The following is a 12,657-nucleotide window of genomic DNA, read 5'->3' as shown; positions in this document are numbered from 1 at the left end:
AGGGGAAAATAGACAAACATATGAGGGAAAAGAGAATATAGGATTATGCTGATAGAGTTAGATTAGGAAAGTTGGGAGGAGGCTTGAGTGGAGCATAAATGCTGGCATGGACTTAATAGGCCGAATGACCTGTTTCTGTGCTATGTAATTGTAGTTTCATATCTTTGACTGTTCTTGCATTCTTCTCGAGTATGGTTCTGCAGACACCAGCAGAACTGGTTATACCTCACTGAATTGATGTTCATTATGTGTGAGTATTGGCAGGCCATTTGACCTTGGAGCACATCACAGTTGATCTTGTCCTCACTTGATACCCACAGAAGTCATTGTAGGAATCATTTGAAAGAAAAAAAAGATCCATATAGTCTAAAAATTGCTGATTTTCCTAAGCCCTAACTCAGTTGCTAATTACGGTGGCTAATACTAGACCAGGTTACATTGTATAGTCTCTGGATCAAACATGAGACTCTTCCTAGTCTGATTATTTCAGTAACGTAGCTTACCCTAAGCCATCAGGAAGTGTCAAACTATTAGTAATAATAATGAAGCAGAAATAAAAGGCAATACTCACAATCCATGACAGCACAGAGCTAAATAACCCAAATATCAAAAGGAACAGAAACATCCTTCCTCCTCCTTCACTTTCTGTTTGAAAGTTCTTCAGTGATGGACAAACAGTTATTTTATACTGTTACTTATCAAAGCCAACTGTGCAACAGCCCCAACAAACAAATTTCTCTGCAGCACCTGTGGAAGAGCCTGTCACTCCAGAATTGGCCTTTATAGCCACTCCAGGCGCTGCTTCACACACCACTGACCACCTCCAGGCGCGTATCCATTGTCTCTCGAGATAAGGAGGCCCAAAGAAGAACCTATCAAAGGGTCTGGAGACACATTTCTTTAATTTCTCAAACATTCTGGCAAACAGGTGTTCATTGCTGTGACTTTCCTATCAGGAAAACAAATGCTAATAACCTATGAGGAAAGATTATTGGATTTTCCTTACATTCATCAATTATATTCTTATGGAAAGCAATAGCCCTTAACTCTTTGAAGACCAAGTCCATTCAAAACTTAGATTTTGCTACCATATCCAGGGAGGCTCTTCTAAAACCTGTCTACATCTGCAGCGAATGCAAGAGAAAACTTATTGGTTGTGATACCTATTGCCTAGGTGAAGCTGCTTGCAGCATTTTTCTGCATTAAAGTTGCTATAGAAATGCAAATTGCCATTGTTGAAAGCTGAGCTTTTATCATTCCAGCTTCCAACCTTATCCTCTCGGACTTTCCCTCAGGATGGATGCATAGGATAGAGTCCATGATGTACATGGCCTGTGGAAGAAGCAGGCTTGACAGGCTGAATAGCCAATTTTTGTTTGGTTCATATCTATTGGCCTGAGGAAACTAGCCGTTTGGAACTGTTTGGAATTGCAGTTGTGAAAATTTGTATGCAGTGATTTATTGGCTGTGCATTTGACTTGAAACTGAAATCATTGAAGGGTTTCCATGTTGGGGTTTCCATATTGAGGCTTCCTCACTGATTTCCCAATGAGTTCCGCAATCAGCAATTGATGCTAGATCAGTTGTTAATTTTAAATCTAAGATCGATAGCTCTTTGTTAACTGAAGGTATTAAGGGATATAGGGCAAAGGCCTGTTTTATTTGGATCTTGATATGGGACAAATGGAGTTAGGTCACAGATCAGCCATGATCTCAATGAAAGACAAAATAAGCTCGAGGGGCTAAAAAACCTACTCCTGTTCCTATGTTCCTATTTGGTCCTTGTGTTAATTACTGCAGCCTACAATTGCCTTGTGATTTTAAAGCCAAATTGTCATGGGGCAACAGCAATGCTGAAGTACCTGTCTCTGGCTTCGATAGGAGCAGCTTGCTGGTGCTAGTCTCCTTGGCTATGTGTTCATTCATTACTTTGGAACTTGTTGAACAACCTGCTCCCTGCTCAGACTGGCATGTGTGTTGACTGTGGTAGCCCCTTCCATGCCAGTTGATGCAAGATGCCCATTCTGTCAGCTTGGCTCAGTTGGTAGACTCATGCATCTGAGTTGGAAGGTTGTGTGTTCAAGCTTTACTCCAAGAATTGAATTGAATATATAATCTAGCCTGATACTTCAGGGCAGATGTTTTACTGTATTAAAGACACTATAGAAATGCATGTTGTTATTGTTGCTGTAATGAGATATTGCTGCATTGTTAATGGTGCTGTCCTTTAAATGAGATCTCTTTTTTTCCAATTTTTCTCTCCCCTCACCCTCTTTTCTATTTCCATTATGGAACTCTACTTGAATTTTCTATTTAACTAATGTTAATTGTTGATTTTCTCTGTGTTTTAATATTTAATTAGTTTTTACTGGACTGTTTTGAAAGTGTATAAACTGGCATCCAATTTCTAGTGACAAAAGCAAATTTCTTTAGTCAACTGAGGCCCAGAAGTGTAACGACTGCTTTAAACATCTATGATGGACTTATGCAAATTAATCTTTTTAAAACATGTTTAATGCGAAAACAGGAAGTTTTATCAATCAGCAGCTGTGCAGTCATTCACTGATGAACTGGCTGCATGCATTAACAGTTAGAAATAAGCTAGAAACTCATCAAATTCTGTTTTTTATGTTTTGAAAGGAATGTCTCAATTTCATCATCCTATAGTGGCAGTGTAGTGTCACTGGAAGTGGATATCCAACCACCTTTGTTCATCCATCTGATTCTTTATCTTAGCCTTATAATGACCAAGTCCTTCCATCCTGGCAGGGAAAGAAAAGTATTGGAGGGAGAATCACCACCAGGGCAGTTCTCACACCACCTCCTGACCACCAGGTTCTGAATAGCACTGGCAGATGGAAAAGAGCAGATCACTATCCTGGTCCTTCAGTTATGAAGAGTGCATGGAGATCAAAGAATGAATAAGTAGAGTAAATAGATTTTTAAAAAGTAAGTTCTCTTCCATTTCTTTCCTTTCTTCTCCTGCAGGTATATTTTTTATTCATCCTAGGGATATTGTCGATGCTAGAAAAAACAGTATTTATTGTCCATTCCTGTTTGCGCTTGAGAAATTGGTGGTGGATCTTCTTCTTGAACTGCTGGTGACAATACTCCCATAGTGCTGTTTGGTAGGGAGTTCCAGGATTTTGACCAACGATGATGAAAGAACGATGGTGTGTGATTTGGAGGAAAACATGAAGGTGATTGTCTTTCTGTGCATCTGTTACTCATGCCTTTCTAGGTTTGGGGGGGGGTTCTTGTGAAGAAATTTACTGAGTTGTTGCAGTGCATCCTGTGGTTAGAACACAATGCAGCCATGGTGCACCATTCATGGAGGGAATGGAAAATCAAGGTGATGCATGAGCTGTCAATCAAACAGACTGCTTTGTCCTGAATGATGTCAAGCTTTTTGAGTGTTGTTGCACCGATCCAGCTAAGTGAAGAGTATTCCATAATGCTGCTGATATGTGCCTTGGAAGTGGTAGAGAGCCTTTAGAGAAAGATATTTTGCAATGTGGTTCTACTGTTGCCTTGTAGTATCTCGGCCAAATGACCATTCTTCACGAGATAAGGAAAGTTGGAGGCTAATTAATTCTGGTAGGCATTACAGCTGAGCCAGATTCTGTTATCACCAATGAGAATGTACCTAGACTTTCCAAATGGGACCATTGGTTGGCTGTCAAGAGCAAGAACTTTTGCTGTTTTTTTCCTGGGGCAATGACATCTTCTCTGATACTTCTACTATGGCCCAACACAAATAGATCATGGTTATTTCCTTCTATATAACTCACTTTCACACCAGGAACAAATTTACCAGCTGAGCCGAAGGATGTCTCTGAATCCTTCTTAAAGTAAGGAGACATAGCAGCACATTGAGCTGTATGCTTTGGGATATGACCTTTCCATAATTAGAATTGTTATTCTAAAAAGCAACATATGGTGAAGAGCAGCGGCTTTCTCCTGAGAATTCTCCGCGTGGAGGTGACAGCCTGGGCCATATTTATCACAGTTAAGTCAATAGCTGAGGTGGAATATTTTTGTGTTTCCATGCAATATGTGTTATTTTTCATCGATAAGACTAGAATACCAAATTGTTTTTCTGGGAATGGTGTGTCTTTTGACCTGATTTTCTCAGTATGCTTTGTGACTAAATGGCACGTAGTGTGTAAATCAAAGGAAAGGTTGCCAGCTAACATGTGTTATTTGCCAAACATATTGAAGGACAGAAGAAAGAGGAATCTGCAGGAAGTATTGGTCAAGGTTTACTTTTGTGCTATGTGTTGTTAAAATGTATTGTGCTTGGAAAGGAGGTGTTTTCAATCTCAATGCACATAGAACAATAAAAATCTTCCCCATTGACCAAGATAAGCCCATTTAAGTTCCTTCCAATATATCAGGCATTACCTGCTCTGTTATGGACTAATTAGATAAGCCACATAAATACTAGTGCTACAAGAGCAGATCAGAGGCTGGGAATTCTGCAGCGAGGAACACACCTCCTGACTCCCTAAAGCCTGTCCACTATCTACAGGGCACAAGTCAGAAGTATGATGGAATACTCTCCACTGGCCTGGATGAGTGCAGCTGCAACAATCCTCAAGAAGATCAACACCTTCAAAGACAAAGCAGTATGCTTGATTGGCACCCTATCCACCACTTTAAACATTCACTCCCTCCACCACTGGTGTCAACAGAGTGAACCATCAACAAGATGCACTTTAGTAAATCACTAAGCTTCCTTCGACAGCACCTTCCAAACCCGCGACCTCTACCACCTAGAAGGACAAGGGAAGCAGACACCACCTGCAAGTTCCCCTCGAAGTCACACACTATCCTGACTTGGAACCATATCGCTGTTCCATCACTGTCATTGGGTGAAAAATCTAAAATTCCAGCACTGTGAGTCTACCTATACCAGATGGACTGCAGCAGAGGATTGGGGATGGGTAATAAATGCTGGCCTTGCCCATGTTGCCCACATCCCATGAACAAATAAAAAAACGCCCTTGGTCCCAATCACACAGGAATCAATACATCCCATAGATTGGGGTCTTCAAACTGCTACCCATAGGCCGCTTGCAGCCTCCAAACCCTGGCAATCTAACCCTCAGGGCTGTCGCAGTGGCGCAGTGGTTAGCACCGCAGCCTCACAGCTCCAGCGACCCAGGTTCAATTCTGGGTTCTGCCTGTTTGGAGTTTGCAAGTTCTCCCTGTGTCTGCGTGGGTTTTCTCCGGGTGCTCCGGTTTCCTCCCACAAGCCAAAAGACTTGCAGGTTGGTAGGTAAATTGGCCATTATAAATTGCCCCTCGTATAGGTAGGTGGTAGGGAAATATAGGGACAGGTGGTGGATGTGGTAGGAATATGGGATTAGTGTAGGATTAGTATATATGGGTGGTTGATGGTCGGCACAGACTCGGTGGGCCGAAGGGCCTGTTTCAGTGCTGTATCTCTAAAGTAAACTAAACTAAAACATCCCAGGAAATACTTTGCACTTGTTTCTTATTTGCTGGTTTGTTTGTTTTTTAATCTTATGGGCCTGGAGACTTGGAAAGGATTGTTTTTAGTGTTGTTCTCTCATTAATGATTAAATCATGAATCGTAATATCAAGGTCCATTCGTATCAGCAACTTGAGATGTTTTCCATTAATGGGAAATGGGGATTTAGACTTTATATTTGGCCCCAAGGCTCCAGGGTACAAAAATATGTGGCACATGAACACAAAATGCTTGGACGTCTGCCATACAGTAAAGAAATAAAAGAACAAACTTAAATTTATATAGCAAAACCAAAATACTGCAGATGCTGGAAATCTGAAATTAAAAACAGAAAATGCTGGAAACGGCATTTCTGCTCAGCAGACTGGTAGCATCTGTGGAGAGAGTAACAGAGTTAACATTTCAGGTCTGTAACCTTTCATCAGAACCAAGAAAAGTTCAAAATATGATAGGTTTTGAGCAAGTGAACGGTGGGAGAGTGGGGGCAAAGAACAAAAGGGAAGATCTGTGATAGGGTGGAGGGCAGAACAGATTAAATGACAAAAAAGTTTCATGATACAAAGCCGAAAGGAGTGGGGACAAGTAAAGAAATAAAAGATGTGTCTAGATGAGGTGTGAATGGAAGGATAGCAGCCGTTTGAAAGAAAAGTAAATGGATTAAGAAAGAAACGAGAAAAAAAAAACCAGCAAAAAATAAAATATGGAACAAAATGGATGCAGAAGTTATGATCTATAATTGTTGAACTCAATGTTGAGTCCAGAAGGCTGTAAAGTGCCTAGTTGAAATAAGAGATGCTGTTACTTGAGCTTACATTGAGCCTCTTTGGAACAGGCCAAGGACAGAAAGGCCAGAGTGGGAGCAAGCTGGTGAATTGAATTGATAGGCGACAGGAAGCTCAGGGTCATGGTTGCTGACTGAACGTAGGCATTCTGCGAAGTGGTCACCCAGGCTGCGTTTGGTCTTCCCCAATGTAGAGGAGATCACATTGTGAGCAGTGAATACAGTATACTAAATTGAAAGAAGTACAAGTAAATCGCTGTTTCACTTGGAAGAAGTGTTTGGGACCTTGGACGATGAGAAGGGAGAAGGTGAAAGGGCAGCTGTTGCATCTCCCGTGCTTGCAGGAAAAGGTGCCATAGGAAAGGGATGGGGTGCTGGGGGTAACTGAGGAACGGATCAGGGTGTCGTAGAGAGAACGGTCCCTTCGGAATGCTGAAAGTGGAGCGAAAGCGAAGATGTGTTTGGTGGTGGCATCACGCTGGAGGTGGTGGAAATGGCGGAGAATGATCCGTTGAATACGGAGGCTGGTGAAGTGGAAGATGAGGACAAGGGGAACCCAAGGTGGTTCTGGGAGGGAGGGGAAAGGGTGAATACATGCAATAGAACGCATACAGTTTAGGGTCCTGTCAACCAGGGTGAGGGGGGTGGTAGGGTGGTGGACTCCTCTGTTGAGAAAAAAGGAAGACATTTTGGAAGCGCGAGATTTTAAAAAATTCATTCTTAGGATGTTAGCGTCACTGGCAAAGCCAGCATTTATTGCCTATCCCTAATTGTTCTTGAGCTAGTGATAGTGAGCTACCCACAACTGAGTGGCTTGCTAGGTTATTTCAGAGGGCATTTAAAAGTCAACCACATTGCTGTGGGTCTGGAGTCACATGTAGGCCAGACCAGATAAGGACCCCAGCTTTCCTTCCTAGAGGACATTAATGAACCAGATGGGTTTTTACAACGATCGATAGTTTCATGGCATCATTATTGAGACTAGTTTTCAATTCCAGATTTTTATTAATTAATTGAATTTATTAATTGAATTTAAATTCCACCAGCTACTGTATTCGGATTTGAACCCATGTCCCCGGGGCATTAGCCTGGGCCTCTGGATTACTCATTCAGTGACATTACTGCTATGCCACTGTCTCCCTATGAAGTATGGAAAGTTGCATCATCCAAACAGATGTAATGGAAATGGAGAAACCGGTAGAATGGAATAGAGTACTTACTGGAAGCGTGTGAGGAAGTGTAATCAAGCTAGCTGTGGGAGACCATAGGTTGATAATAAATATTGGTTGATAGCCTATCCCCAGAAATGGAAACAGGGAAGTCAAGGAAGGGAAGGGAAGAGTTGGAGATGGACCATATGAAGATGAGAGAAGGGTGGAAATTGGAAATTAAGTCAATGAAATTTTTCCAGTTCAGGACAAGAGCAGGAAGCAACACCAATACGGGCATCAATGTACCAGAAAAAGAGGTGAGGGAGGGGCCCTGAGTAGGACTGGAACAAGGCATGTTCCACATATCCCACAAAAAAGCAAGCATAGCTAGGACTCATGCATGTACCTATAGCAGCACCTTTTATTTGGAGGAAGTGAGTGAAGTTGATGGAGAAGTTGATGGAGTGAAGTTGATGTTCAATGTGAGAATAAGTTCAACCAGATGGAGGAGAGTGATAGATGGGACTGGTTGTGCCTCCATTCAAGGAAGAATGGAAAGCCCTAAGACCATTATTCTAGTGGGTGATGGAGGTTCATAGTAAAAAGGAGATAATTAGAGCTAGGAAATTGGAGACAATGTTGAAGTGCCAGAGGGCATTGGAAGAATTACGGATGTAGGTAGGAAGAGACTGAACAAGGAGAGAAAAAATAGAGTTCAGTGGAGCAGTAATAGGCTGAAATGATAGGTCTACCAGGGCAGTCCTGTTTGTGGATTTTAGGAAGGCGGTAGAAGCAGGCGTATGGGGTTGGGAGACTATGAGGTTGGAGGCTGTGGAGACAGAAGCATAGTGCTAATGTCACTGAACTCGTAATTCAGAGGCTCAGTCTAATGCCCTTGGGACATGGGTTCAAATCCCTTCAAGGCAGCTGGTGAAATTCAAATTCAATTAATTAATAAAAAAATCTGAAATTGAAAGCTAGTCTCAGCGATGTGCCATGAAACTATCATCGATTGTCACAAAAACCCATCTCGTTCACTCATGTTCTTTGGGGAAGGAAATCTGCCATCCTCACATGTTCTGGCTTACATATGAGTCCAGATCCACAGCAATGTGACTGACTCTTGACTGCCCTCTGAAATGGCCTAGCAAGCCACTCAGTTCAAGGGCAATTAAGGATGGGCAACAAATGCTGCCTTGCTGGCGATGGCCACATCATATGAAAGAAGAAACAAAAACAGAAAATGCTGGTAACACTCAGCAGCTCTGGCAGCAACTGTTGAGAGAGTAACAGAGTTAACATTTCAGGTCTATGACCTTTCATCAGAACTGAGAAAAGTTAGAAATGTAATCAGATTTTGAGCAAGTTAAAGGGAGGAGTGTAGGAAGGAAAACAAAAGGGAAGGTCTATGATAGGATGGAGAACAGGAGAGAATAAATGACAAAAGGTTTCTACTTTGGGGAGACCAAATGCAGAATGGGTGACTGTTTTATGTAACACCTGCGTTCAGTCCGCTGGCATGACTCTGAGCTTCCTGTAATCTGTCAATTCAATTCTCTACCTTGCTCCCACTCTGACCTTTCTATCCTTAGCCTGCTACAGTGTTCGAATGAAGCTCAACGCAACCTGGAGGAACAGCACCTCGTCCTTCGACTGGACACTTTACAGCCTTCTGGATTCAACATTGGGTTCAACAATTTTAGATCAATAACCTCTGCCCCCATTTGTTCCGTGTTCTTTTGCTGGTTCTGTTTTTTTCACTTGATTCTTTCTTGAAGACTTTACTTTATATTCGGACGGCTGCTATCCTGCCGTTCGCATCTCATCTAGACACAGCTTTTGCTTCTTTACTTTTACCGTTACCACTCCCTTTGACTTTGTCCCATGAAACCCTGTTGTCTAATCTGTCCCGCCCTCCACTCCATCACAGACCTTCCCTTTTGTTCTTTTTCCCACCCTTCCTCCTTTCACTTGCTCAAAACCTATTACATTTCTAACTTTTCTCGGTTCCGAAGAAAAATCACTGACCTGAAGCATTAACTCTGTTTCTCTCACTACAGATGCTGCCAGACCTGCCAAGTATTTCCAGCATTTTCTGTTTTTATTGCATTTATATAGTGCCTTTCACCACCTCAGGACATTCCAAAGCATTTTGTAGTATTGTAGGGAAACGTGACAGTCAATGTGTGCACAGCAATAAGGTAAATGACCAGATGATCTCTTATAGTGAGGTTGGTTGAAGTACAAATATTGTACACAGTACCAAGAGAACTCCAATACTTTCCTTTGAATAATGCCATGGAATCTTTTACATCCACCTAAGAGGGTAGATAGGACTTTAGTTTAACATCTCATCCAAAGATAGCAGCTCCAATAGAGTAGAACCCCATCACTACTGCACTGAAATGTCTACCTAAATTATGTGCTCAAGTCTCTGGGGTATCTGATCATCTTTGCCTCTACTAGTACTTGTAATCTTCAATCCTATTCCCAATCAGATATTGATATTGATAGAAAATCTATAAGTAGTACAAGAAGTTTCATGATTGTGCTCAATGACCTGCAAAATGCTTGTATGATCAACAGATAAAGTTAGCATGGCTGAACAGTAACCCCCTCAGAGGTCTTTATGACTTCTTAGTAACTGACAGGTGACAACAATCCAGGTCTTTCCACAAGAAGTTCATCACTGCCTTTGCCTTGAGTGTATTCCATGGATCCCCTGCTCGTCTGATATCTTCATGTCTTGGCCTTCCTCACTCACCTGTAAGTGGTACAACTAACTTATTATTATGTGTTTTATAATTTGCATAACTTAGTCTGAATTCCAGTAAGATATGTTCCATGTATTCCAGTAAAACATGTTATGTAGGTAGAGACTCAATGGTAAACCACTGAATACAGAATATATCACTGAATGAGAAAAAAGAAAAAATTGAATTTCTGTAGCGCCTTTGATGGCTTCAGGATCTCCCAAAGAGCGTCACAACCAATGAAGTAGTTTTGAAGTGTTAATGTTGTGACACAGATGGTCTCGGTCACTTATGAAAGCTTTCCTCATGGACATGCAGCCAGGAGTTTGTTTTTGATCAAATAGAAAGCTGATTCCCTGATCTCTGCCACGTCAATGGACTGCTTGGTTCAGTACCAAGCCACGCAGATCAGATTCCAGATTGAATGGTTGGTCAGTGCTGAGCTAATTGATCTGATCTCAGATAGGTTTAAGGGTGCTACAATTGCTGACTGTCTATCAGCTTATCCACAGCCATGTGGGAATGATTGATAAGCTGAGGGGCTGCATTTTAGGAGCTAACCTGTTTGATCCTTTAGACTGAAACTTAATTTTCACCAAAGACTATAATGAACTTTGAATGCCACTTTACCAAGTTAGAAACATAGAAGGTATACAATGGGATTGGGTGCTTAATATGAAATGAATAGGTGCAAGTGCATTCTGACAGCTGTGAAACAAGCAGGCTGGCCCGTCTTAATCTGAGGTACATTCTACTTTTATTATAGAAAAGTTCTCACTTTTTCCTGCCCTCCTTTCCTGAAGTTGCCTGCAAATCCGTTGGCACTGCTGACTTTGGTAGCTAATTGATGTGGTCATTCTTCTTGTGTGCACCTAGACAGTGAGTATGGATAGGTTTTTACAGTGAGGGATCATCACATTTAACTTAATTATGTTTGTAAATAATCATCATATAAATGTAGTTTCCATGGAGAGATCACTGTATAGTAATTTGGTCTTACTGGTCATGTTGGAAGTGTTGTCATTAATTGTAGTGCTCCTCCTGCTGCCCTGGCTGAGATCAGCTAAATTAGATGTTTGTACATTTGGCAGGCAGTATATTTACCAAGTCAGCTATTGAAGGAACCATATATTATGGTTATACGACTATAGAGTGTGAACCAGTGAGATGTAGCAAGTGTAAAACAAGAAATATGAACCAACAATTAGAGACCAAGAAGTGTGAACCACCATGTATAGACCAATGAGTATGATCAAGCAAGTGTAGACCAAGGCGTGTGACGGAACAAGAGTAGACCAAGGAATGTGATTGATGCAAGTATAGACCAAGCTCGTGGATGTGAACCAAGGAGTGTACGCCAGTGGGTTGGAACTAGTGTGGCAGAGAATGTTAACCAGAGAATGTAACTGTAATTGTACTTGTAAATTGAAAAATGTGACCATGGCTACTAACACAACACAACTTATATCAAAATGAAGAGAATGAACAGGTGAATTTTTAGCAATTCATGTATTGGAACTACACATCACACTTAGAGAACAGCTCCAAATCACAATACACATTATTCACAAGAACTCAGTCAGATGATATATATTTGTAAGGTTATTAACCTAATAATCCTACATATTGTTCATTTGACATTATCAGATTGGTGACGTGATCGCTTTGCTCAACACCTCTATTCAATCCGCAAGGGATGCTGAGCTTCTGGTCACTTGCCGTTTTAATTCTCCATCCTGCTACCACTCTGACCTCTCTGCCCTTGGCTTCCTAAGCTGTTTTAAAGAAGCTCAACGCAAGCTCAAGAAAACAGTATCGCAGGCACTTTACAACCTTTCAGATCAACATTGAGTTCAACAATGTCAGATCATAACCTCTGCTCCCATTTGCTTGGACGGTTGTGCTGGTAATGATTCTGCTGTAACCATTTATACCTCCTCTAGACCCATCTTTTGTTTCTGTACTTGACACATTACCACCTCCTTTTGCCTTGCACAATCATCCCTTTTGTCATTTAATCACTTCTGCCCTCCACTCTATCACAGACCTTCCCTTTGTTTTATTCCCTGTACCTGCTCTGTATTTGCTTATTAGCTGTTAAATCTCTAACTTCTTTCAGTTCTGATGAATGGTTATCGATCTGAAACATTAACTATATTTCTGTCTCATTGATGCTGTTGAGTACTTCCACCGTTTTCCATTTATATTTCATAAGATAAGAAGTAGGAGTAGAAGTAGGCAATATGCCCCCTCTAGCCCGCTCTGCCATTCAATACCATCTGATCTTCTGCCTCAACTCCACTTTCCTACTCGCTTCTCATTGCCCTAGATCCCTTGAGAGATCAAAAATCTATCTATCCAAGTCTTGAATATACTTGAGTTCCGAAGAAGGGTCACTGACCCGAAACGTTAACTCTGCTTCTCTTTCCACAGATGCTGCCAGACCTGCTGAGTGATTCCAGCATTTCTTGTTTT

The 12,657-nt window shown here is 41.5% G+C and overlaps 1 protein-coding gene across 1 annotated transcript in view; it reads right to left on the bottom strand.

The window, feature by feature from the left end:
- The window catches only part of LOC137373308 (olfactomedin-4-like), a 29,406-nt gene that overhangs the window by 15,752 nt on the left and 997 nt on the right, over nt 1-12,657 (bottom strand). The gene's annotated exons all lie outside the window — the stretch shown is intronic.

Source organism: Heterodontus francisci, chromosome 9 (assembly GCF_036365525.1).
Source record: "Heterodontus francisci isolate sHetFra1 chromosome 9, sHetFra1.hap1, whole genome shotgun sequence".
Classification (NCBI taxonomy): Eukaryota; Metazoa; Chordata; class Chondrichthyes; order Heterodontiformes; family Heterodontidae; genus Heterodontus; species Heterodontus francisci.
This window is presented reverse-complemented; position numbering and strand designations above follow the sequence as displayed.